We start from the raw sequence: 25293 nt of genomic DNA on the forward strand, positions 1-25293 counted from the left end.
ATGTAGATCTGGTCAAACATGGCCTTAGGGACCATCCACTTCACAGGCAGTCCACTGTTGGTTGTCTTTTTATAGTAACTGATGTGGTGATATCTCTGGCAAGGCTGAAGTCTGAGATCTTCATCATGTTGTCCATGTCACCAGCACTTCCCTGGTGGCCAGGTCTTGGTGTATGCATTTCTTGGAGGCAAGGTACTCCATGCCTCAGGCTACCTGATAGGCTCAGGATACCAGGTCCTTGGAGGAGAGTTGCTTTGCTGCATTGTGGCTGATATTGTAACAGTACTCCAGGTCAGGAGGCCTCTGGGCCTGCAGGTACTCCTGTATGTTGTCTTTGGAGGCATATTCCATGAGAGTGTACAAAAGACCGTCCTGTGTGCAGGACCCAGCAGGTTGATGGTGTCCTTGTGCTGTCCAATCATCTTCGTCATCTCCATTTCTGAGATTAGGTTTGACAGGTCTTTCTCTGTTGCATCTGACTTCAACATCTTCACAGACACTTTAGTCAAATGGTTGGATTTGTCTTTGTCCAGCCCAATGGCCTCCTCCAACACCACCTGCCCAAAGTAGGCCTGTCTTAGGGGTCTGCCTAAACTGCCTACAACCAGCCTGTCTCAAGGCAGTTATGAACTCTAGATAATCCTCAAAAACATTAAACCACAAGCTAAAAATTCTCTTCACTAGGTCTCTGTCGCAGGTCTAATTTTCTTATCTTTCATCATTTATCTTTTTCCTAATTCTTATTTTCAGTATAGTTTATTTTGCTTCCAGGTGGTTCCCCTAGTTTCTGTATGCTGTTTCATAGGGAAGAATTATCATGTCATAAAATTATTTCTTGAGCATTCATTACATCTCTCAGTTAAAATGGGTTCTTTTATGGTATTGATTCATTTGAGTTTTCTCAAAATGGGAAGAATTTTCAAAATGGTGTTTTCCTCAATGTTCAGAGTATGTCTTAGCCTCATCTTTAAGCTTTTAGAAATTCACTTTACAAATTCTTGTCCCTCTTTTTATCTTTTTAAAATAAAATGTTTTATTTTTACTATTTTTTATTTGAGTATAGTGATATTCAGTTTTACATTGGTTTCAGGTTTTCAATATCTCCATACATTATTCTATGATCACTACAAATATAGCCACCATCTGTCACCATATAACACTATTATAATATCATTGATTATATTCTCTACAGTGTCCCAGATCTCTTTATAAAATCTCTAATTTTTATGTTTTCTGTTATTCTAATTTTCAACCATCATTTTACATGGTTACATTAATAAAATATGCCTGATTACACACTCTTTGCTGAGAACCATAGCATTTGATTTATAGTAGTCTTCTTCACTTTTTAATTAACATATAATGTATTATTAGCCCCAGGGGTACAGGTCTGTGAATCGCCAGGTTTACACACTTCACAGCACACACCACAGCACATACCCTCCCCAATGTTCATAACCCCACCACCTTCTCCCTACCCTCCCCACCCCCCGGCAACTCTCAGTTTGTTTTGTGAGATTAAGAGTCTCCTATGGTTTGTCTCATTCCTGATCCCATCTTGTTTTATTTACTCTTTTCCTGTCCCCCAAACCCCCACATTGCACCTCCATTTCCTCATATCAGGGAGATCATATGATAGTGTCTTTCTCTGGTTGACTTATTTTGCTAAGCATAATACCCTCTAGTTCCATCCATGTCATCGCAAATGGCAAGATTTCATTTCTTTTGATGGCTGCATAGTATTCCATCGTGTATATATATATACACCATTCATTTGTTGATGGACATCTAGGTTCTTTCCATAGTTTGGCTATTGTGTATATTGCTGCTATAAACATTTGGTGCACGTGCCCCTTTGGATCATATACTAGTCATCTTTACCTCTATCAGAACCCCAGGAAGCTTTATTTATTTATTTACTCACATAAACACATGATCCAACACAACGTTTTTTGATGTTCAAATGTATTCTGTCTTACCACTTAACACTATGCTTACTGTTCTCTTTCACTGTCTGACTAAATCCTCATCATCACTATGCCATTTAATCAGAAAGAACATTTGAACTCAGAGTTCTCTCCATATCAGGGAATGAAGACTCCTCCCTTCTGTTTGTGCAGGTAAAATAAATGTTGATATTGTCTGTCCTGCACATACCCCATCCAGTTCACCGGAATATTCACCAGAAAATATATACAAAATAACAACCATACCTCACCACTTCTATTACCACCCAGCATGTTAAAAACACCATCATATGTTCCTGAATTATTGACTTGATTGATAGCCCCACTTCCACACATACTGCACTCCTTTCTCCTTGCAAATTTAATTTGGTACAGCAACTTAACCTAAAAATCAAGTCAGATGATTTTATTCTGCTGTTGAAAGTCTTTTGGTATCTTCCCCTTTCATATTAAATAAAAACTGAAGGCGTTTCAATGTACTGGAAGGTCATACATCAATACGTTCTTCCTCTCTCCACCACTATGAACTCCTCATTGGCCTCCTTGCTTTTCCTCAAAAGTAACAGACCAGCTGTTCACAAAAAGTCTATATACTTACTTGCTCTGCCTAGAGCAATCTTTTCCTTTAATATTTGTATAACACCCTCCTTCACTTCCTGGGTCTTTGTGCAAATAACATCTCATAAATGAGATATAACCACGCAACACAAAATAAAATTAACTTTCATCCCAGCATTCTCCAATGGCTTTTACCTTTCTTGTATTTCTTTGTAACACTTATCACCATCAACCATCAATCATTTTTCTATTACTGGTTTATTTCCTTATTTGAGACACAGAGAGAGAGAATTGGGAGGGGGCGCAGAGGAAGAAGAAAACACCCCACTGCCTAGAAAGCCTGCTGGGGAGTTACATCCCAGGACCCTGAGATCATGACCCAAGCCAGAGGCAGTCACTCAATGGACTGAGCCACCCAGGTGCCCCTCTATTATTGCTTTATTTCACTATTATATTTCCAAAGAATGTAAGCTGTTTTTGGTCAGCTATTTTATATGTTTTATTAATTGAAGTATTCTCAGAAAGGTAGCTGGCAGATTGTAAGGGATCACTAAACTGTATTTTGTTGTTATTATTGGGCTCCTTTATGGGCTTTACCTCTTACGCTAGAAGTCTATCCTTCAGATGTAAGCAATAAGAATAGAGCCCTGCTGCCAGGTTCAAATGAGTAAAAAGCCTGTATTAAGTGGATATTTTAAAAGATAAATGAATGGCTTAATATTTGTATATATGGGGAAAGGGAACATATTTTCCATGGTTTAGAAGTGGAGTTCTTTTATAGAGTTCTTGTACAAGCCTACACTATTGAACGATAATGGGCAGTTGTACAATTATACAAACACTTTGGTAATTTATATCCTTTTTTTGTAATTCATGACTGGATCATTTGATTCCTTAGGAGCATTACAGCATTTCAACTTTTCATGTTCAATAAACTTATTGGGGTTGCTACATTTTTATTCAAATGGAGAAATAGTCATGTTTTAATCTAAATAAAGTGTTATTGATTGTGTTGTTTTCTAGGAATGAGTCGCACATGCTAGTTTAAAGGTTTTGTTAAATTCCCAAGTCTGTCACCGATAAAAGCCTTTTGTAGATTAGTAACTTGATCAAAACAGAAAAGTTATGTAACACTCAATTGTTATACTATCTTTCTTTCCATCTTGCATTGTAATAACGCCCATCTTAACTCTATTTAAGAAAAGTCATCGCCAGATGGCTTTCTGGCATTGGTTGCATGATATAAAATCTAGTATAACTAAAAGTTTTTGGTTTTAGTAGCATATAAATCAATTTAGAAAAATATATGTATTTGAATATAAGGTAAAGTTTTAAATTATTTGGCAATAGTAAATTAAACTTTTTTGTAAATTTTTATTTTCTACAATTTCATTGAGCTCTTTTGCAATAAGAAACAAGTTACAAAAAGTTAAAGTTTATTTACCCCAATTCTAAATTATTTGGAATATAATCACAGAGGTTGAAGTATTTAAAATATTGAACCCCAAATATTTTATTAGGCAAATTCATGAATGCTGAGCATTCACTGTTAAAATATACTAATACTATTGATAGACTGGTAGAAGCCTAAAATCAAATATTTATTAAATATTTATATCCATATCTTTTCATGGCTTGGTAATTCATTTCTCTAGCATTAAATAATATTCCATTGTTTGCATGTACTACACTTTATTTGACCTTTCACCTATGGAAGGACATCTTGGTTGCTTCCAAGCTTTTGTCAGTTATGAATAAAACTACTATAGACATCTTTGTGGGTATAGATTTCATCTTCTTTGGATAAATACCAAGAACTGCTACTGCTGAATCATCTGGCAAGAATATGTTTAGTTTTGTAAGAAACTGCCAAGTTGTTTTCCACTCTTTATTCTCAATAGACATGGAAGAACATTCCTGTTGCTCCACATCCTCACCAACATTTCGTGTTCTGTTGTCAGTGTTCTGGATTCTGGGTATGTACTGGTGTCTCTTTTTTGTTTTAATTTTCATTTTCCTGATGACATATGATGTGAATCATCTTTTTATATGCTTATTTGCCATCTGTAATATTTTCTTTTGTGAGGTATCTGCTAAGGTCTTTGGCTCATTTTTAATCAGGTTTTTCCCCCATTGTTGAGTCCTTTGCCAGATGTGTATTTTGCAAATTTTTTCTCATAGTCTGTGCTTTGCCTTTTCATTCTCTTGGCATTGTATTTCACAGAGTAGACATTTTTAAATTCAGTGCTTGTGCTTTTGTAGCTAAAGTTATTGCCAAAACCAAGGTCATTTATATTTTCTTCTATATTACCTTCTACATGTTTCATGTTTTGGTTTATAATCTAATCTGAGTTAATTTTTGTGAAGAGTGTATGATGATATCTGCCTGGATTTATTTTATTTTATTATTTTATTTTATTTTTATTTTATATTTTTACATTTAGTTTCACCATTACTCCAGAACCATTTGTTTAAAAGATTGTATTTTGCTTTCTTGTATTGCTTTTGCTTTTATATTAAATATAAAATATAATTGATAATATATATTCTGTTCCTTTAATCTAGTCTTTCTGTGGTATTACAATGTCTTGCTTACAATTATCGTTATGGTAAACTTTTGATTTTATTTATTTATTTGACAGAGATGGATTACAAATAGGCAGAGAGACAGACAGAGAGAGAGATGAGGAGAATCAGGCTCCCTGCTGAGCAGAGAACCCAATGCGGGACTCGATCCCAGGTCTCTGGGATCATGACCTGAGCCAAAGGTAGAGGCTTAACCTACTGAGCCACCCAGGCGCCCCATCGTTATGGTAAACTTTGAAGTCAGTCCTCAGTCTTTGTTCTCCTTCAACACTATGTTGACTATTGTGAGTCTTTGCCTCTCCATATAAACTTTAAAGTAAGTTTGTTAATATTAAAAAAAAGAACTTGCTGGAATGCATTAATTGTATAGATAAACTTGGAAACCAGTGTCCTCTTGAGCTTAGCAGGGGATAGACCATGGACATCAGTTGTCACAGTGGTGCCTCTGGCAGAACCTATTGCAAATCCCTAGGCAAAATGAGACCTCAAGGATCTGAGAGATGTCTAAGAAGTACTTGATACATCCCTTGGGTATGGTTTATTGAAGTGTCCACCTGTCTGAAAGCTGGGGAATCTACATAAGGGAGGGAAAATTAGTTATGATAAAACATATCAACAAACATGAATAAATTTTGTAAAACTAATTGTCATGGCTCATATACAGTATGACCTACAGAGGGACAATCAAAAGGAAAGCATCAGTTATGTTTATTGTGAAATTTTTTTATTCAAAATAAAGCAATGTGAGGGGAGCACACTATGAGAAAATTACCATTTTTTAAATGGTAAACATCTTACCAAATGGAATAGGTTTTATATTCTAAGTAGTATATTGAAAAGTAAAACATTGGGGTGCCTGGGTGGCTTAGTGGTTTGGGCTGCTGCCTTTGGCTCGGGTCATGATCTCAGGTTCCTGGAATGGAGCCCCACTTCGGGCTCCCTGTTCCGCAGGAAGCCTGCTTCCCTCTCTCTCTCTCTCTGCCTGCCTATCTGCGTACTTGTGATCTCTCTCTTTCAAGTATATAAATAAAATCTTTTTAAAAAAAGAAAAGAAAAGTAAAACATTAAAAAATAAAATTTTAATTTAAAAAAATTATGTAATTTTTAAAAAAGGTTAAAAATAGCAGAACCATTTTTCTTATAACTGGAAAATACATTGTATATATATCTATCAAAAATAACTTGTCATGGGGGTGACTGGGTTGCTCAGTGGTTTAAAGCCTCTGCCTTCGGCTCAGGTCATGATCCCAGGATCCTTGGATCAAGTCCCACATTGGGCTCTCAGCTCATCAGGGAGCCTACTTCCTCCTCTCTCTCTGTCTGACCCTGCCTACTTGTGATCTCTGTTAAATAAATAAATAAAATCTTTTATAAAAAAAATTAAAAAAAATAACTTGTCATGTCTGGAATCAGGAGCATATGGAAAAAAATAATATCTGAGGACAATACTTCTGCCATGATTTGTGCCTTGTTAATATTTTTAAACAGTCAGGCAACTTTTAGCTTTATTGAAATACCTGCTAAGATACCAGCAGTGCCTATGACTATAAAAATTAATTGCAAATATTCAAAATGTTTACTATGGTGTGACTATTTAGGGCCACCACCAAGTATGTTTCAGAAGTAAGCATAACTGTTACTCTTCCTTTGGCAAAAGGGCATATTTTCAGGAGTTCCATCTGCTGTACCAGGAGGTGAATCAAGTAATGATTTTTGTCTATAAAATAATTCACTTTTCAATCTAATATTCCTCATTCCACATTATAATAATAAAAACTAGGAGACTAAAACAAACAACTACAACTACAACAACCAGCTTTTCCTTCAGTGGAAAAGTAAATATAACCTTATGAGTAGCCTGAAATTTATTTTTAAATATTTTTAAGATAAGCGATTTTGTTAGAAAACCATATATTTTTATATTACTAAGAAATAACAGGCAAAGTTTTATTAACTTCTAAAAAGTCTAGTTACTTTTATTTATCTATTAACTCATCTCTTTATGAAGTAGAACATGATCACACCTATTGTATCTACCCAAGTTTGTATGCTTTGGTTATTTTATGTTTGCTATTTCCTTGCTTAATTTTTACAATATATGATACATAATAGTATCTTTAAGTCCTTCTATGGTTTCACAGAATTTGTTTGAACTTCATAAAAATATACCATACTTTTTGCACTTTCCTTGTTTTAATTCTCTATTAACTTTCCAAGATTTATTCACTTTAGAGTTTGTAGCTATCATTTATTTTTATTCCTCCATAATGCTATGTTTATAAATTTGTATTTAAATGTACTTTTAAAAATATCTTAATTATATACCATTTCTCATCTAATGTAACACTCATGTTACTTCTACACTTATCAGATATTATGTAATGGATAACCACAACTCAGCAACAATATAACACCATTTTTCAAAATTAAATGGCTTACCAGAATTCTTTAAGTCTATCCTTTATTTGTATTAGATGACCCTTTATTCTGGTATTTGGCATTGTTCATATGGAGGAAAGCTTAAAAGTTGATATTCCATAAATAGAAGGATTTATTATGATTAATTATTTTCATTTAGAATGCATAGAATATGGTTGATTTAATATTTCTTTCTTACTCTCTGCCTGGAACATAGTGCTATCTATGTAATAGCCACTAACATATTAAGTTAATCACCTAGACTTTAAACTGCATATTAATAGGAATAACATACAGAAATCTTCTCAGATTGGGACACCTGGATGGCTCAGTCAGTTAAACGCCTGAGCTTTAGCTCAGGTCATGATCTTAGGGTCCTGGGACTCAGTTCTGCAACAGATTCCCTGCTTAGCCAGGAGTTTGCTTCTCCCTCCCCCTGCTGCTCCCCCTGCTTGTGCTCTCTCTCACTCTCTCTCTTACAAATAAATAAAATTTAAAAAATGAATTCTTCTCAGGTAGCTAATATAGAATATCATCTTTGTATTCATCAAAGGGAAAGTGCCATATAATAATGAATTCAGACTACTTCAAATTCATTTTTTAACCAGTAAGAAAGTACTGGAAACAAGCCAAAAATGTCTTCAATGAATCAAAGAAATAGATTGATTTTCAATATCTTAATGTTTCTAAAATAAATTGCAAGATTTTTATACTAGATATCAGTGTAAATATTCATTATACAAGGATATTATAAAAATAAACCTGAGAAAACTACTTGACATATATGATGACAAAAACGAGTTTGACAAAAGTCAGTTTGGGTAAAACTTACAACACCTACCACATGAAACTCTTGTTCTATAATTTAATTATTTTAATTTACAAATATACAAAAATAATATATCAGAGTAAGTCTATTGATAGCTTTGAAGGTATGCTCTGGTTGTGCACTGTTTACTATTGAAAGGGGAATCATATATGTGATGCTTATGGTGTGACTATATTAAAATTCAACAAGTTCAGAAGCATGCGAGGAATAGAATAAAGACAAAAGATGACCCTTACTTATCCTAAAGATAGACAATGGTATATATGTGCTAGTTGGGGAGAGAATCCAGTCAGTAGATGGAGGATGTGGTAGTGGGAAAAAAAAGACACAATGTTTTGGTTGAACATTTAGCACTATATTTAACAAAGTGAAATTGTGTGTTAACAGCCTTGAATAAAATCCAAAAAATATTTTCAATTCATTGAAGATTATTTAGGAAAAACTTGAAAAATACAACTTGATAAGGATTCCAATAAAAGATTCATAAGCAATACAAGTTTCAGAATTTTTAGTATATTTTCCCTAAAAAGCCATTTGATTTAAATTAAGAATTCTATTTACCTGCCACTTAAATAAGAGGAAATTATTTGGTTTTGTAATAAGTCAATAAAATAAATTAACATATCTTTAGAAAACAGATATGCACACTAATTTAAAAATAATAGTGCTTAGTGTGTTCAGCAAACATTGGTAAAATTCCTTGCCATCAGCTAGCTTTGGAGTTCTGCTAGGTGAGTAAGGCCATGTATGTTACTGCTCAGAGTACTGACGCAAAGCAATTGTCCCCTTCACATCCATTTTTTGCTGTTGATATGTCATGCTATGTTGTTTAGAGATACATAGATGGCCCTACATGAAGGCCATTTTTTGTGTGTATACGGGTGACTGTGATTTAACTTTCAAATAAGTTGGCTCCTGATTTACAATGATTCAACTTACGATATATTTGGCAATGATGTGAAAGTGAAAGTGATTCAGTAGAAACTGTACTTTGAATTTTGAATTTGGGTCTTTATAAAAAGGGCCAGTGACATGTGGTATGGTGCCGTCTTGTGATGCTGGGCAGAGGCAGTGAGCCACAGCTCCCAGTCAGCTAGAAGATTACAGGGGTGAATACCTGATATTCTTACAACCATTCTATATATAACCATTCTTCTTTTTTTTAGTGTAATATTTAATAAAATGCATGTGATATTTGATACTTTGTTATAAAATAGGCTTTGCTTAAGATGATTTTGCCCAAATGCAGGCAAATGTAAGTGTTCTGAGTATGTTTAAATAAGCTTAAGGTAAGCTATGATATTTGATAGTTTAGGGGTATTAAATGCATTATCAATTTTTTATGTATTTCTCTGTACATAGCCCCATTGTAAGCTGAGGAACATCTCTATATGTAAATGTAGCCTTGGTATGGCTTACATATTATTGGCATGAAACATCTAGAACAGTACGTGTGCCATATAATTGTCTACAACATCAAACAAGTTTCTTGAAAACTTGTGCCAAAGGGGTTATGTCTTTAAGGATTCTTATTTCAAAAGGGTTCTCTCAAACGTAAGATTTTTCAGAAGTTAAGTGAAAATCTGACCAAACTAAACATTTTTCCATTTTCCCTAGTGAGCAAAGATAGCTAAAATCTATCTGCCATTTTTAACACTGTACTCAACGTCTGTAATTCTAATTTAAGAACAGATTATGTATATCAAAACCACATGTTGGCCTAATCTTACACAATATTCATAAATCTCACTCAGAGCCTTGGACACTTTTATTTGTTGAGTCTATATGGTACTACGGACATTCATCTTTTTTGACCTCATAGCTTCATGTATGTCTATACTTTTGAAAATACATGCATCATAGTTCCATTGTAAAATGTCTGGGTTATAAAATGAGCTATGCTATCAAAATGTTAATAAGAACATACAAATGACCCGATGTAATGAACTGGACCAGATTGCCAGATATCACATTTCATATCAGAAATATTCAGTGGTAAGTTTTAAAATGGCCAGCTATACTTCGACTGAATTATAACTCATTTAACTTCTTTCTTTGTGTCCAGTATTATACATTAGTCAGTATTATAGTAAATAAGTACTTTGGACAGATGTAAATATGCTGTAATAAAAAATGTTTTTCTTCTTTCTTTTAGTCCTTTTTACTTGTAAGACTAGCCACAAATACCATGCCTCCCCCCAAATAATTTGCAATCCAAATTTATCTCTAAATGAATTTATTGCACAAAAAAAAATATATATATATACACTTACAGTAGACATGTTAAAAAATAATTACACAACAGCAGGGCCCTAAATGTAAGCAGTATAGTTGTTTGGTTTTGTTTTGATTTTTTCTTTAAAAAAAAAAAAGAGGTTGTGTGAAATATTGGAATTTTATTTAGAGGCCTAGTATTTCAAGACAGTTAACCACACTTACGGTGTCAACAGCCTCTTGTTGGCAGTATGATTTTATTGGCTCCATGGAATAACAGCAAGGATTTACTATTGCTTCTTTCTTTTATGACACACACAGAAAAAAAAAATTGACACATTTGCTCAAGACCATCCAGAATCATTTTAACCTATCAAAATTGATGGGAGGCCTTCACTGCCAAAGTCACTGCTGGGTTTTCACAATTCATTGCAGACAATCTGCTACTCCCATTATGATAAAGGAGAGAAGAGTCAGAATCAGGGAAGAAAGCTAGATTAATACTTGTAATTATCATTGAATTATTTAGCGTGCTATATGATTATTATTGGTAGTGTCATTTGATAATTTTCTCTCATTTTATTAAACACAACTGTGAGTAATTACCCTACCTAATATTTATCTGTATTGGCTGACTAGCTAGCAAACATTCATGAAAATATCCATTAGCCACACATATAAAATGCTGCATTATGATGCTGTTGAATCAGAACATACCACTACCTGATCCTGTAGCTCTTTGAGGATTTGCAAATCAATTAATTCTATGTTTATTGGATTCTTCCCATACAATTAGAAAATTTATAATAGAGTCCATGAACATTATTAGTTTTACCATTTTAAGCCAGCAATCACACTTTGATTTTTACAACAAATGCAGAAATATAAACACACACATTTGGATCAGTTTTCTGTTAGTCTGTCTGGACTTCAGAATCCTATTCCTCAAGATAATGCACACCAAAGTTCTGGATTAAACAAGAAATTAGATGGCACCTGAACACTTGGTTTAATATTCTCCAAAGTACTATGCAACTTATTTCTTACATTATGACATTGTTTTACAAAGATCCATACTTTTATAATGTTAGTATTTTTAATAATCAATAAAGTCAATTAATCATGATTAAAAATCAAACATAAAAATTTCTACTTTTTGCTTTTGCCCCCTCCATTTAGAACTTATTTATAGCCTGATAATTCAAAGGTCCCTATGTTTATGAAAATCTGGACAGAAATAGCTCTAAGATCCCATTCAGAACTTGATATTAATCTAAGTCTTTTGGCTCCATTTATCCTGAGAGCAAAGAGTAGGACAAAGGATTTGAGTAGTGTTAGTTTATCTGGGAGATTATCCAAGGTAGAAAAGAATGGGAAAGTGAGACAGTGAAGAAGCAACTTTGTTAAAGAGGTACATTGTTGATATAATTGTTGTAGATAGAAAATGAAGGCTTGCTTTTACTGAAAGGTCCTGAGAAACTTCTTTAAGTTGTCCTCATGAAGACCAGAAAACTGACAATTTTATCTATGGTTCTTATTTCCACTTCACTGAGAGCTGTCCTCAGAGAACATTAACTCTCCTACACTTTTGGGTTGTGTTGGAGACATTCTAAAATGAGAGAGAGAACATGAGATGCTATCAGTGTTAAGTAACTGCAATTTCCCATGGAACTATCCACCACAGGTTTGGCTATAATCAGGTGTTGGGCCTTGATATCAGAGGGATTTGAGGCAGTATCATTTTAGGTTAATCATTATATCTGAAATTTCCAAAAACTTCAACTGATGAAACTTTGATTATAAATCTATAAATATAACAATAAATCTACAGTATTCAAATTATTTTCATAGAAATACACAGACAAAGCATCAATTGATTAATATTTAAATGTTACAAAATACTGAACTGAAAGAATTTGGCCATATAGCAACGTGTAAGAAGTAGAACTTAGGTTTAGGTTAGAACTCAGGATGCATTTGAGACTCAGTTAAGAAATTGAATGGAGGGACGCCTGGGTGTCTCAGTGGGTTAAGCCACTGTCTTCGGCTCCGGTCATGATCCCAGGGTCCTGGGATCGAGCCCCAAATTGGGCTCTCTGCTCAGCAGGGAGCCTGCTTCCTCCTCTCCCTCTGCCTGCCTCTCTGCCTGCTTGTCATCTCTCTCTGTCAAATAAATAAATAAAATCTTAAAAAAAAAAGAAATTGAATGGATGTCTGACTATCTTATAGGTTTGCTAAAAGTCAGTGACTTTGTGTTCACGTGTGGCTATGCAGGAATTTTTAACTTTCTCTAAGAAGTTATTAGATTTGATTATATAATGGCAGTAAAGGATGGGGAAAAGCAAAGTACAAACCCCATAAAGACAAAGACACTGAGTATGAGAAAAGAGTAATAGATAAGAAGAATCAATGCATTTGAGGAAAATGGGAATTGAAATACACAATGATTGTTGATTTTTTTAGATGGAGAAAACAAAACTAGCTTGCAAGAAGGAAATAACAGAAGACATGTTGTGATGTGAGACAGAATCCTGGAAAAGGCAGTAACGTGGAATAAAGGAGTAGGGAGAGCATATCAGGTAATTTGGATAGGAAGGAGTTAGGAGATAATTGGTTGATAAATTTTATATGGCCCGCTTAAATGCACAGATTTCTCTTCTTTAATTTATATGGAGAACAGGGTGTCCTTTCTCTTCCCTTTCAGAGCACCAGAGGTGTACTCTTTCAGACTGAAAACCTGAAAAGCTCAGGACTCAGTTGCTTAAGCACAGCTGAGAGGACATATTTCAATTAAGATTTACATTTTGCTGTATGTAGTAGACTGTCAAAAGTGTTTTAACCATATTTTTTCATTTAACAAGAAGACTACAGAGAGTGTTTTCTGGTGTTGGTTCAGAGTGCCCATCCCTCTGAACAGATTTTTCTCTCAAAGTCCGGGGCAAGAAATCAATTGTTACATATGTATTCACTAAAAAAGCAGCTGGAAGATGCTGAGCACTGTGGCCCATGAGATCAAGGCACCAGCACACACTTGTGAGTGGTGAGCTCCCAAGGCTGGAGGAAAATTCTAGAATAAAGTGATCATTAGAGAGCCATACCTTTTCTCCTGTTTCCTTACCTCTCTGCACTACCCTCTTGTATCCACAGCATTGGAAATGCTTTTAGCAACACACCACACTGAATCACCACAAATTATGGGATTCTCTTGGTGGAAAACCAAACATTGTGTAAAAACTGTGGTTTTCTAGTTCATGCTTCTGGATGGAAAATAATTCAGAATAAGCTGATAGGAGTAGCCAAGAGAGATTTAATCTTCTGTTTGGAAAAGGCCTTCTATATAAGTGAATAGAGGAACCTTTAAGAATTATTCATGTTTAGGGGCACCTGGGTGGCTCAGCGGGTTAAGCCTCTGCCTTTAGCTCAGGACATGATCTCAGGGTCCTGGGATCGAGTCCTGAATCGGGCTCTCTGCTTGGCAGGGAGCCTGTTTCCTCCTCTCTCTGCCTTCCTCTCTGCCTACTTCTGATCTGTCTCTGTCAAAGGAATAAATAAAATCTTAAAAAAAAAGAATTATTCATGTTTATGGGCACCTGGGTGGCTCAGCAGGTTATGCCTCTGCCTTTAGCTCAGGTCATGATTCACGGTCCTGGGATCAAGCCCCACATCAGGTTCTCTGCTCAGCGGGGAACCTTTTTCCCCCCTCCCACTTTCTGCCTGTCTCTGCCTACTTGTGATCTCTGTCAAATAAATAAATAAAGATTTTTTTAAAAATAATTATTCATGTTTACATATATGCACCAGAATGCTATGTCCCTAGTCAAATAGGCTTCAAATCAACAAAAATGATAATATTTTACTTAATAAGTTTTTTAATTCCTCTGTTAACATTTTGGAATACATCATTTTAATGCACATCTGCAAATTTGTAATCACTTCATGTGAGACAAGGAATGCTTAAAAAGGCAACCAGGGGCACCGGGGTGGCTCAGTGGGTTAAGCCTCTGCCTTTGGCTTGAAAGACCCGCGGATCCCCTTACCTAAGAATCCAACACTGCCACTGGATGCAATCAGCAAGAGGTTCTTTATTGTTACGCAGGTGCCTGCGGGTGGTCAGCAGCTCCTGCTAGCTGAGCACACCCAGCTGGGGTGGTGCCGGGTTTTTATAAACAGGTACAAACAAGTTTTGGGTGGGGCGCAACTGATTGGTTGACAATTAGAAGTTTTGAAAAAGGCCTTAGTGGAGTTTGCTGATTGGCTTTGGGGACCCGCTCGCGCGAAGAAGAGAGAGGCGGGAAGGGGGAACAAGCTGATTGGTTCTGAGGGCCCGCGCGTGGGAGGAGAGGCAGGGAGGGGGAACAAGAAGGGGGAAGGTAGGAATGCCATCATGGCGTCTTCTATTATTTCTATAAGCCAAGTGGTTACAGAAGGGCAAAAGAGCAATTAATAACCTAATTTATGCCTAAAAGCCAGCGGTTCACAGAAAAGGAAACAAGCGGTTAGTTATCCTATCTATCTTCTAGGGGAGGGGTCTTTCAGGCTCAGGTCATAATTTCACGGTCCTGGGATCGAGCCTTGCATCAGTCTCTCTGCTCAGCCAGGCGCCTGGATCTCTCTCTCTCTTTCTGCCTGCCTCTCTGCCGGTTGTGATCTCTCTCTGTGTCATATAAATAAATACAATCTTTTAAAAAAAAAAAAGCAACCAAAAAACATTTACAGTTTTGGAAAGGAGTTTCCCTTACGTTTCGATAAGGATGCAAATTCAACTTCAAAATAAATTACACTGCATCATAAAGATTAAATGCACTTGGGATTGCGTTCTCTCCTCCCTCCATCCTATCATACACACAGCTGCCCGACTAATCTTCCAAAAACACACATTTTCATGTGCTGCTTTTCAAAACTAGCTTCCTGGCTTCCTGTTGCCTGAAAAAATAGTCTCAAATGCTTTTGTCTGGCATTCAGGGCTGTCTAGGATGGGCACTTTGGCCAACACATCACTGCTCATTTGTTCCTCCACACACAAGTGGTTCTCGAGCTAGTTATTCAGAGACCCACCTCCTCACCAACCCAGCAAAGGTCTCGTGCATCTACTAAACTCGCGGCTCACTCAGTGATGTTCTCAAAGGCCATTAGTGGGTGACATGCCACTGCTAGAGTCAGGAGCCAGTGTGAAGTTGCCGCTGCCTAAGTGCATGGACTGAAAGCAGGAACGTTGATTCTCCAGGAGAAAACTGGGGCATTGTTATGAGAAGGCAGATGGCAAAACCACCCAGGTCCCCTATGACTGATTTAACACACTCTGGACAAAATTTAAGGAGACAAGTGAATGTATTAACTCCCACTTAGGCTGTAGAAGGCAAATGCAACGGAGGGAAGGCGTTATCTTCTTCTGGAACAAACACTTAGCTCCAGCTACTTTTATAAATAGATCAGACCCTGTCCAGGAGCCCACTTAGCTGGGTTCATTTGTATACAATGTCCATACCCTCAGGAATATTAACATTTTATCTCAGATTGCATTAATTTAAATAAAACTTAACAAAAATGGTGTGAAATGAACAAAAACACCATATTCTGTGATGAATCAAATGAAATACATTTTCAGTTGCTGTTTTCCACATTTAAAGATAAAATTTCTGATAACTCATTATTTGTGAAAAGACACAAGACCAACAGTTTGTGTGTATGTGTGTTTTGGTTTTTTTCTTCCCCTTAAGGCTATAACCATATTGTCACTAATAAAGATCTCAAATTTGCCTGGAAGCTTTCATGGCAAATTGTCAGTCTGAGGGTAGTCACCATCCAGCCAAATGGCTTTATACATCATCAATGCCTTTCTTCCACACACATTCTCTTCCTGGTTTAAACATTAGTTACCCTGGTTCTACACTGACACAGCATTTGCATCTCTCTCCTGTCCATAACTAATAAAAGTTGGGGACCTCTCACTTTGGTTTCCCCAGAGCATGACATTTTATTTGGTGCTTGGGGGGCAATGGGCAGTTCAAGAGGTATGTTAATACTATCACTCAATGTATTGATCTATGCTATGCACCAACAGTGTAGTAAATATTGTTCATATCTTGTAACAAAGGCAGTAGGAACTTCTCCCAAGGGACGGAATTCCAAGGACAGAATGAAGGCAGGAAGGGAGCTGGTCTATTTGGACCTACTTTGTGAGAGACACTGGTTTAGGTATTTTTATGTATACATTATACCACTGAACTGTCACAATCCTGCAAATTCTTACATGCTTGGGTTTCTATGTAGCAAGTTTAGCAAGCCACCCAAATTCACAGTGACAGGCCCGTGAGTCAAATCCAGCATGCTTGACTCCATGATTGTCAAGTCTACTAGCCCCATATATCATGAATCTGAGATTCATGAGTATGTAGGTGCTATCAGGAAATGTCAAAAATGCCCATTTCAGGGACACATGGATGGCTCATATGGTTAATTGTCTACCTCCAGCTCAGGTCATAATCCCAACATCCTGGGTTCGTGTCCCCCATCAGGCTTCTTGCTTACCAGAAGCCTGCTTCCCACTCTGCCTGCCTCTCCCTCTGCTTGTGCTATCTCTCTGACAAATGAATAAATTAAATCTTTTGTAAAAATCTTGTTAAAAAGTCCCATTTTAAAGAATGTTTTAAAACATTGTTTGGACAGCAATAGAAGCGAAAGCAGAATGACATAATGTAACGACAGATAGTTTATGTGGGAGCCCTTTGGGTACTTTGGTGGATGAATGTTTTTAAATTAGTTTTTCATGGACATGGGGAGTTAGAGAGGAGAAGGGAGGTGGGAGAAATTGGAAGGGGAGCTAACCATGGGAGACTATGGACTCTGAAAAACAATCTGAGGGTTTTGAAGGGGTGGGGGGTTGGGAGGTTGGGGTACCAGGTGGTGGGTATTATAGAGGGCACTGCTTGCATGGAGCACTGGGTGTGGTGCAAAAAGAATGAATACGGTTATGCTGAAAATCAATAAAAAATAAATTTAAAAAATTAGTTTTTTGTAAACTGCCAAAAAATAAAAGCACTCCCATTTATAGCGTACACTTTATGGTTCACAAAGCACGTGCCAACAATAAAAATAATCATGGGTTACCGTCGCAATTCATAGAAAAGGAGGTACAGGGAAATTGAATGAAAGGGAATAACAAAGTAGGTTCATAAGTCCATCTTCCTTGTAAAAAAAATTAATCTGAAAGTGCGTTTCTGCCACCTCTCTCCTGTTTGATCTGATAAAGAGTGACCACGATACATGAATTATACTTCGGAGTTTTGAAAAGCATAATAGCTTTATACCAACACTTGAGCTTTTATTTATTTATTTATTTATTTTTTCTAACAAGATAGCTCGATTTGATATGCGGTTCCTGACAATCAACCTCAGAAGTAATTCCATCTTCATGAGAAGTCTGAAAGAACCACAAACCAAACCTCAAAATAGATTCAAAGAGAAAATACTCTTAAAAAAATTTCCCTTCCTGGGGCACCCGAGTGGCTCAGTGAGTTAAAGCCTCTGCGTTCGGCTCAGGTCATGAACCTAGTGTCCTGGGATTGAGCCCAATATCTGGCTCTCTGCTCACCGGGGAGCCTGCGTCCACTTCTCTCTGCCTGCTCTCTGCCTATTGGTGATCTATGTCTGTCAAATAAATAAATAAAATCTTTAAAAATAAAATTTCCCTTCCTATCAGAAGCAGACCAAACCGCTAACAAATTCCCCAGAAAGCTTCATGTAAAAGGTTGTACTTTCTTCAGACACCCAGCAGGACCTTCTTCTCTGGGCCTGGTATTTCTTCAATGGCCTATTCCAGAGAATAAGACACTAAACTACTGAGCGCCATGGGCCTCAGAACCACGAAAGAGATGATGAGGGGCCCAAAGCACGCCTCTGGTCACCAAGAGGGTATGTAAACGTTTGCTGCTTTTCTGCATTTTTCAAAGCTGAGTTTTTAGCTGGAAGCCGTTCCTTTATGATAAATTGCTGATACCGTATAGTAAAAGCCATTATATGATCTTTTACAAACCATTTCCTATCTTTGCATTCTCATGTGCCAAGACAGACACAGATTATTTAAAACCCTGAAGAGAGTGCTATTGCATTTAAATTGCCTGTAACCTTCGTGCAATAGATTTATGATTGATGATAGATTTAGTTAAAATATAGCTGTTTTAAATATTTATTCTCAGTAAACGATTTCAACCTATGCTCATTTAAGTAAGTTGGTGCATAATCCCTTTTCTATTAAACCATACTGCAAGGACCAATGCCACGTTTCTGCGAGAACCCCAAGCTCTTTTTCTGGAATGGCCATATGCGTATGTATCAGGCGTCCTCTTTTCACTCGCTTTGTGGAGCACCTACCATGGAGGTTATGTAATAACCAATGACCAAAAAACAAACAAAAAACCCAAACATCCAGGTCGAAGTTATTCGCGCCTGCCATCATGCAAAGGCAGACCCTGCCTGGAGACCAGGAGACTGCTAAAATAGCAGGCAGGCATCTCAGCCCAGGCCTGTGCTGGGGAAGTTGGTTCCGGGCTTCTGGCGCAATCAGGAAGCCAACGAAGTGACCCGAGAGTGCAGCCGGGTTTAGGGCTGATGATCTTTTCGCAGCCAGGCTGCACCCCGACACCCACTCGGGGAGCCAGGCTAGGAGGCCACTGAGTTCCTCTAGTTGGAAAAAAGATCTAAAAAGACTTCCCTTTCTCATGTAATCTCTGTAACCTCCAGGACACACCCACCTACCCCTTCCAGCGCTGTAATGAAGCTACAGCTGGTGCCAATTTGTGGAACTCATTAAAGGCTATTTTCCCTTATATACCCCCGGACCAAGTTCCCATGCTCCCTCACCTGATTTCCTGCACTCACCTCCCACCTGGTGTGTTCACACCTGCACGTGCCTTTTACCAACCCCTTTGCCAAAAGGCAGCCAGAGTGACCTTTCAAAGACCTATCAGTTCCTGGCCTTTGTCTCCATAGAAAACTGCACTGATCTTCTAACAAATTCTCAGTCCTCCAAAGGCATCCATAATCCTCCCATCCGTCCCTTCTTACCCTTCCAACTGACTGATGCCTGTTCTGCCCTGTCTTTCTGCCCTTCAACCACGCTGCCTCCCTCTTCCTGTGGAGACCCCTCATGGTGCCTGCCTCCAAGCACAGGTGATTCCCATTGATGGGAAGACCCTCTTCCTCTCCCCCGTCTCCCCACTCCAGTTACTCCCACTTATTCGTGAGCTCACAAGCCCCATGGTACACACTCTCCATGCAGCCTGCTCTCTGTTTTCTAGCACTGCCCTCCGTTTCTAGCTGTGGTTGTGTCACGTATGTCCCTCCCCAGCCTGCCTCCAAGCTCTCCGTCCATTTAGCTCCAACACCTGACACAGTGCCTGGCACGTAGTAAGCCCTGGCTAGCTTCTAAGAGCCTCACTGAGGGACTAAAAGCGTTTTAAAAATGTCACCACGTAGGTTCCAAACTGTAGGCAGAAAAAGCTTTGCCTGGATTGACATTTCAGAGATGTATTCGTCAAGTTAGATGTGTTCACTGACTTTACCTTGTAAAATTAAAAAAAAAAAAAGGACCTCTGTATCGCTTCACATCTAACGAAGGCACATGTATACTGTTAGACCACGTTATGAGCTTAATGGAAGGAGACAAGAGTTTTTTGCTAAGAAAATGTATAAGACTGTTGAGGTCACATGGGAGGAAATAGTCCGTTTGTTAGAGCATTGCTATCTTACTCTATCACACCAACTAATAAAAATCTGACACGGGGTGAGTCAGAATTGTCTGTCAGAGATGAGATAGATCTGGCTCATGTTCGTACAGACATGAAAGCCAGGAATGAAGAAGCAGGCTTTGAAAGCCTGGGTTGAGGAGGCAGTGTGCTTCACTGCGATGAGCTAAGTGCCCAGGGCCACCGGCAGACATGCGGGCCTGTGTCCTTTGTTCTAGTGTTCCTCTTGCACCATGTGGTGAGGCTAGCAGCTGGGAGCAGCTCAGGACAGGAGCAGGTGGCATCTTACCTCTCCCACCCTCCTGTGGGCTCCAGTGGGCTCCAGTGGGTCCCAGGGGACAGCCTGCCTTCCTTGCAAAGCCCAGTAGCACTGGGAGCAGAAACTGGGACTAAAGAGTGAGCACCCTGTTTGACAAGCTGGACCAGCCACCTCTTCTTCAGATGCAGGGGGAGCCCTGGCGTGCTGACTCCTCCCTTCTTCCTTTCCCCTTTCCTCCCTCCCTCCTTCTTCTCTTCCCCTCTCTCCTTCCCTGGTGGTGCCCTTTCCCGATGCCCACTTCATCCCTTTTCCTTTCTTACATGCCTGTCTTCTAGAGTTTCTTCTCTCCTCTCAATTACTTCCCTTCGTCTGAATCTCCTCTTTGGTCCCTTTGTCCCCGCTCTCTGCTCCTCCTCCCCTTCCCTGGCCCCTGTTCAGCTCCATCCAGACTGCAGGCAGAGCTGGACTAACACGCTCACTCACTAGCTCAGCCACCCTCCAGAGAAGTCACTCTTCGGTGCCCACCTTCCTGACCCCCTGGTCCTTTCTCCACTTATTCAGCTATTGCTCTGAAGTCTGAGGAGGACAGAGCGGGGCTGCCACAGAATCAGGCCAGAGGAGAAACCAAACCATGTGTCCACACTGTCCCCAAGTACTGCTGCTCTGAGAGCTTTCGGAGTCCTCAACAGGGTTAGGATTTAGGGGCTTCTTCAGAACCCGGAGTGAAAACAGCCATAGGTCAAAAGAAAAGCTATGGCCTCCACACAAAAATAATAATCACAAATGAAAACTAACTTAGCTCTGAAGTCCCAAAGTCGAAAAATTGCCTTGAATCTGTCACTAGAAAGCACCCAAGGCCTCACTCTCTGGGTTCTGCGTGCCCTGGGAATGGCAGGAGGCTTTGACCCCCTTCCCTCTTCATTCACTCCCAAAGAAAGTCCTCTGAGGTGGTCTTCAAACTTCCTCTGAGAAACTCTCTCTGGGAACTGTAGGCCCTGGGCTGCTGGCACAAATGAGGGTGATATCAGTACCTGATGGGAAGCTTTACCAGGAGACTGTGGCTTCTGGATGCAGTCCCCAGGTCCCATGGAAGGGTGAGATCAGGGTCTTTCAGTGGAGGAGGACAGATGGGATTTCAGGTTTTGAGTTGATTCTGGGATGATTAGTGCTTTGGAGGGCATTGGGTGAAGGTATTTTGCACACGGGAAGGACACGAATTTGGGGAGCCAGAGAGTGGACTGTTAAGAGCTGACCTGCATTTCCCCCAGAAACCTTGCTGCTGTCCTTACCTCTGGTACCACAGAACGTGACCTTATTTGGAACTAGAGTCCTTACAGATGCAATCACATTACAGTGAGGTCCTTAGAGTGAGCCCTAATCTCCTGTAACTGACCTCCTTATGTAAAGGGAAAATCTGGACAGAGAGATGCCCCTACTGTCAGTTGTGGGCAGTGTATGAACTTCTAGAACCCTGAAAGTAGTGGAAAACAGACTCAGGCTAGGCACTAGGTAAATGGGAGCTCTAGTGGAATTTCAGATGAAGATGCTGTGGACCTCGGCTTCCCAGGTCATAGTGACGTTAGGATTTCAAATTCAAGTCAGAGATGAAAAAAACATCTGGACTCGGTCCTCAGGTACATGCAGTATTCTGAACTGAGGCTAAACCAGAGACCATTCTAATGAAAGGCCTCCACAGGTGGGCTCCGACTCAGTTTCCTGTATATTCATTCATGAAATCGCTCTGCGGGTCAACATGCAGAAAAAAACCATTTAATAAAAGTGACAATGAGGAGAGGAAAGGACACAAGAAGGCATGTGAATGTGGAGAGAGGAAGAGCCAGGGTGGAAAAACCGAGAATCCCTCCCTGTGCTCCTTGCTGCCAGGGAGGTCTGAGGGACTAGTTTCCACCTAGGATCCCAAGTCCAGAACAAAAGCAGCGGGGCCATGGCGGGAGACAAGGGAAGGGGGACCTTGGCATGCACGCATGGGGGTGCCAAACGATGGGGGCTAGCGAGCCCACTGGCGGGGGGCACCTCGGGCGGCGCCATCCCCAGCCCGATCCCGTGCGGAACCCAGTGCGGCGGGGCGTCCGGGGTGGTCCCGCTGCCCCGGGTTCGCGGGAGGCTGGGTCCCGACACCCCTGCGAGCTCGCCGCCTGCGCTTTCTGCTCCAGGTGAGGGCGCAGCACGGTGTCAATTTACCTGCTCACAGAGGGTCTTCTGGAGAAGCCATGGGGCGGGGCGGGGCAGCGGGCCTCGGGAGCGGAACAGCGCGGCCTCAGGGGCTGGGAGGGAGCACGGGAGTGCGGGGGTCCTGCAGTGCGGACTGGGCCACAGCACAGCAACGCAGCGCTGCGCGCCCCTCCTCCGCCAACCCCTCCACCTCCTCTCAGACTCTCCGCCGGGTCCTCCGCGAGCTCACTTCCGGATTCGCGATTAGCAAAGCCCCTTCTCCCGGCCGCCCCCGCCCTCGGCCCCCTCCCCCTCCGTCCTGAGGCGCGGGCCGGGGCTCGAGCGCCGGGGAAGCCCTGGGGGCCTGCGAGCGTGGCCAGCGATGGCGCTGAGCGGCCTCCTAGCCTGGCTCCCCGAGCTGTTGTCCCAGCGCTGCCTGGCTGCAAAAAGATCATCAGACCAAAACCCTGGCTGCACTCTTGGGTCACTTCGCTGACTTCCTGATTGTGCCCAAAGCTGGGAACCAGCTTCCCCAGCACAGGCCTGAGCTGAGATGCCTGCCCGCGATCTCTTTGAGGAGTCTCCTAGTCTCCAGGCAGGGCCCGCCATTGCATGATGGCATGCGCAAATCACTTCGACCTGGATGTTTGGGTTTTTTGTTTGTTTTTTGGTTATTCGTTATTACATGACCTCCATGGTAGGTGCTCCACAAAGGGAGTGAAAAGAGCACGCCTGATACAAACGCATATGGCCATTCTAGAAAAAGAGCTTGGGGTTCTCTCGGAAGCGCGGCATTGGTCCTTGCACTATGGTTTAATAGAAAAGGGATTATGCATAAACTTACTTAAATGAGCATAGTTTGAAATCGTTTACTGAGAATAAATATTTAAAACAGCTATATTTTAACTAAATCTATCATCAATCATAAATCTATTGCAGGAAGGTTACAGGCAATTTAAATGCAATAGCAGTCTCTTCAGGGTTTTAAATAATCCGTGTCTATCTTGGCACATGAGAATGCAAAGATAGGAAATGGTTTGTAAAAGATCATATAATAGCTTTTACTATACGGTATCAGCAATTTATCCTAAAGGAGCGGCCTCCAGCTAAAAACTCAGCTTTGAAAAATGCAGAAAAGCAGCAAACGTTTACATACCCTCTTGGTGACCAGAGGCGTGCTTTGGGCCCCTCATCATCTCTTTCGTGGTTCTGAGGCCCTTGGCGCTCAGTAGTTAAGTGTCTTATTCTCTGGAATAGGCCATTGAAGAAATATCAGGCCCAGAGAAGAAGGTCCTGCTGGGTGTCTGAAGAAAGTACAACGTTTTAGATGAAGCTTTCTGGGGAATTTGTTAGCGGTTTGGTCTGCTTCTGATAGGAAGGGAAATTTTATTTTTAAAGATTTTATTTATTTATTTGATAGAGATCACAAGTAGGAAGAGAGGCAGGCAGAGAGAGAGGAAGAAACAGGCTCCCTGCTGAGGAGTGAGCCTGATGTGGGGCTCGATCCCAGGACCCTGGAATCATGACCTGTGCCGAAGGCAGAGGCTTTAACTCACTCTGCCACCCAGGTGCCCAAGGGAAATTTTTTTTTAAAGATTTTATTTATTTATTTGACAGACAGAGATCACAAGTAGGCATAGAGCAGGCAGAGAGAGAAGTGGAAGCAGGCTCCCTGCTGAGCAGAGAGCCAGACATGGGGCTCAATCCCAGGACCCTAGGATCATGACCTGAGCCAAACGCAAAGGCCCAGTGAGCCAAACTCACTGAGCTACTCGGGTGCCCCAGGAAGGGAAATTTTTTTAAGAGTATTTTCTCTTTGCATCTATTTAGAGGTTTGGTTTGTGGTTCTTTCTGACTTCTCATGAAGATGGAATTACTTCTGAGGTTGGTTGTCAGGAACCGCATATCAAATCGAGCTATCTTGTTAGCAATAAATAAATAAATAAATAAATAAATAAATAAAAGCTCAAGTGTTGGTATAAAGCTATTATGCTTTTCAAAATCCCGAACTATAATTCATGTATCGTGGTCATTCTTTATCATATCAAACAGGAGAGAGGTGTCAGAAACGCACTTTCAGGTTAATTTTTTTACAAGGAAGATTGACTTATGAACCTACTTTGTTATTCCCTTTCATTCAATTTCCCTGTACCTCCTTTTCTATGAATTGTAATGGTAAACCATCATTATTTTTATTGTTGGCCCGTGAGAATTAGAGATCAATGCCCAAGTGAAAGCAGAAGGCGGGTTTATTAAAGCAACAGCACACTATCTAAGGGAGAGCAGGTGGTATTCCATGAGGTGGAGCTGGCCCTTACTTTGTTTTGGGATTGGATATTTCTTGGTCTTTTTGAAGTGGGAGGACCTTCAACATGCAGTGGATTGATCTCTAATGGAGGCTGCTTCCAATCATTTGGGGGACTCCTACCACATGTTGGGAAAAGGAGTTGTTGTCATTTTTATTTTATTTTTTTCAGGGTTCCAAAATTCACTGTTTATGCACCACACCCAGTGCTCCATGCAATATGTGCCCTCCATAACTCCCAT

Source organism: Mustela lutreola, chromosome 15 (assembly GCF_030435805.1).
Source record: "Mustela lutreola isolate mMusLut2 chromosome 15, mMusLut2.pri, whole genome shotgun sequence".
In the NCBI taxonomy this organism is placed as follows: domain Eukaryota; kingdom Metazoa; phylum Chordata; class Mammalia; order Carnivora; family Mustelidae; genus Mustela; species Mustela lutreola.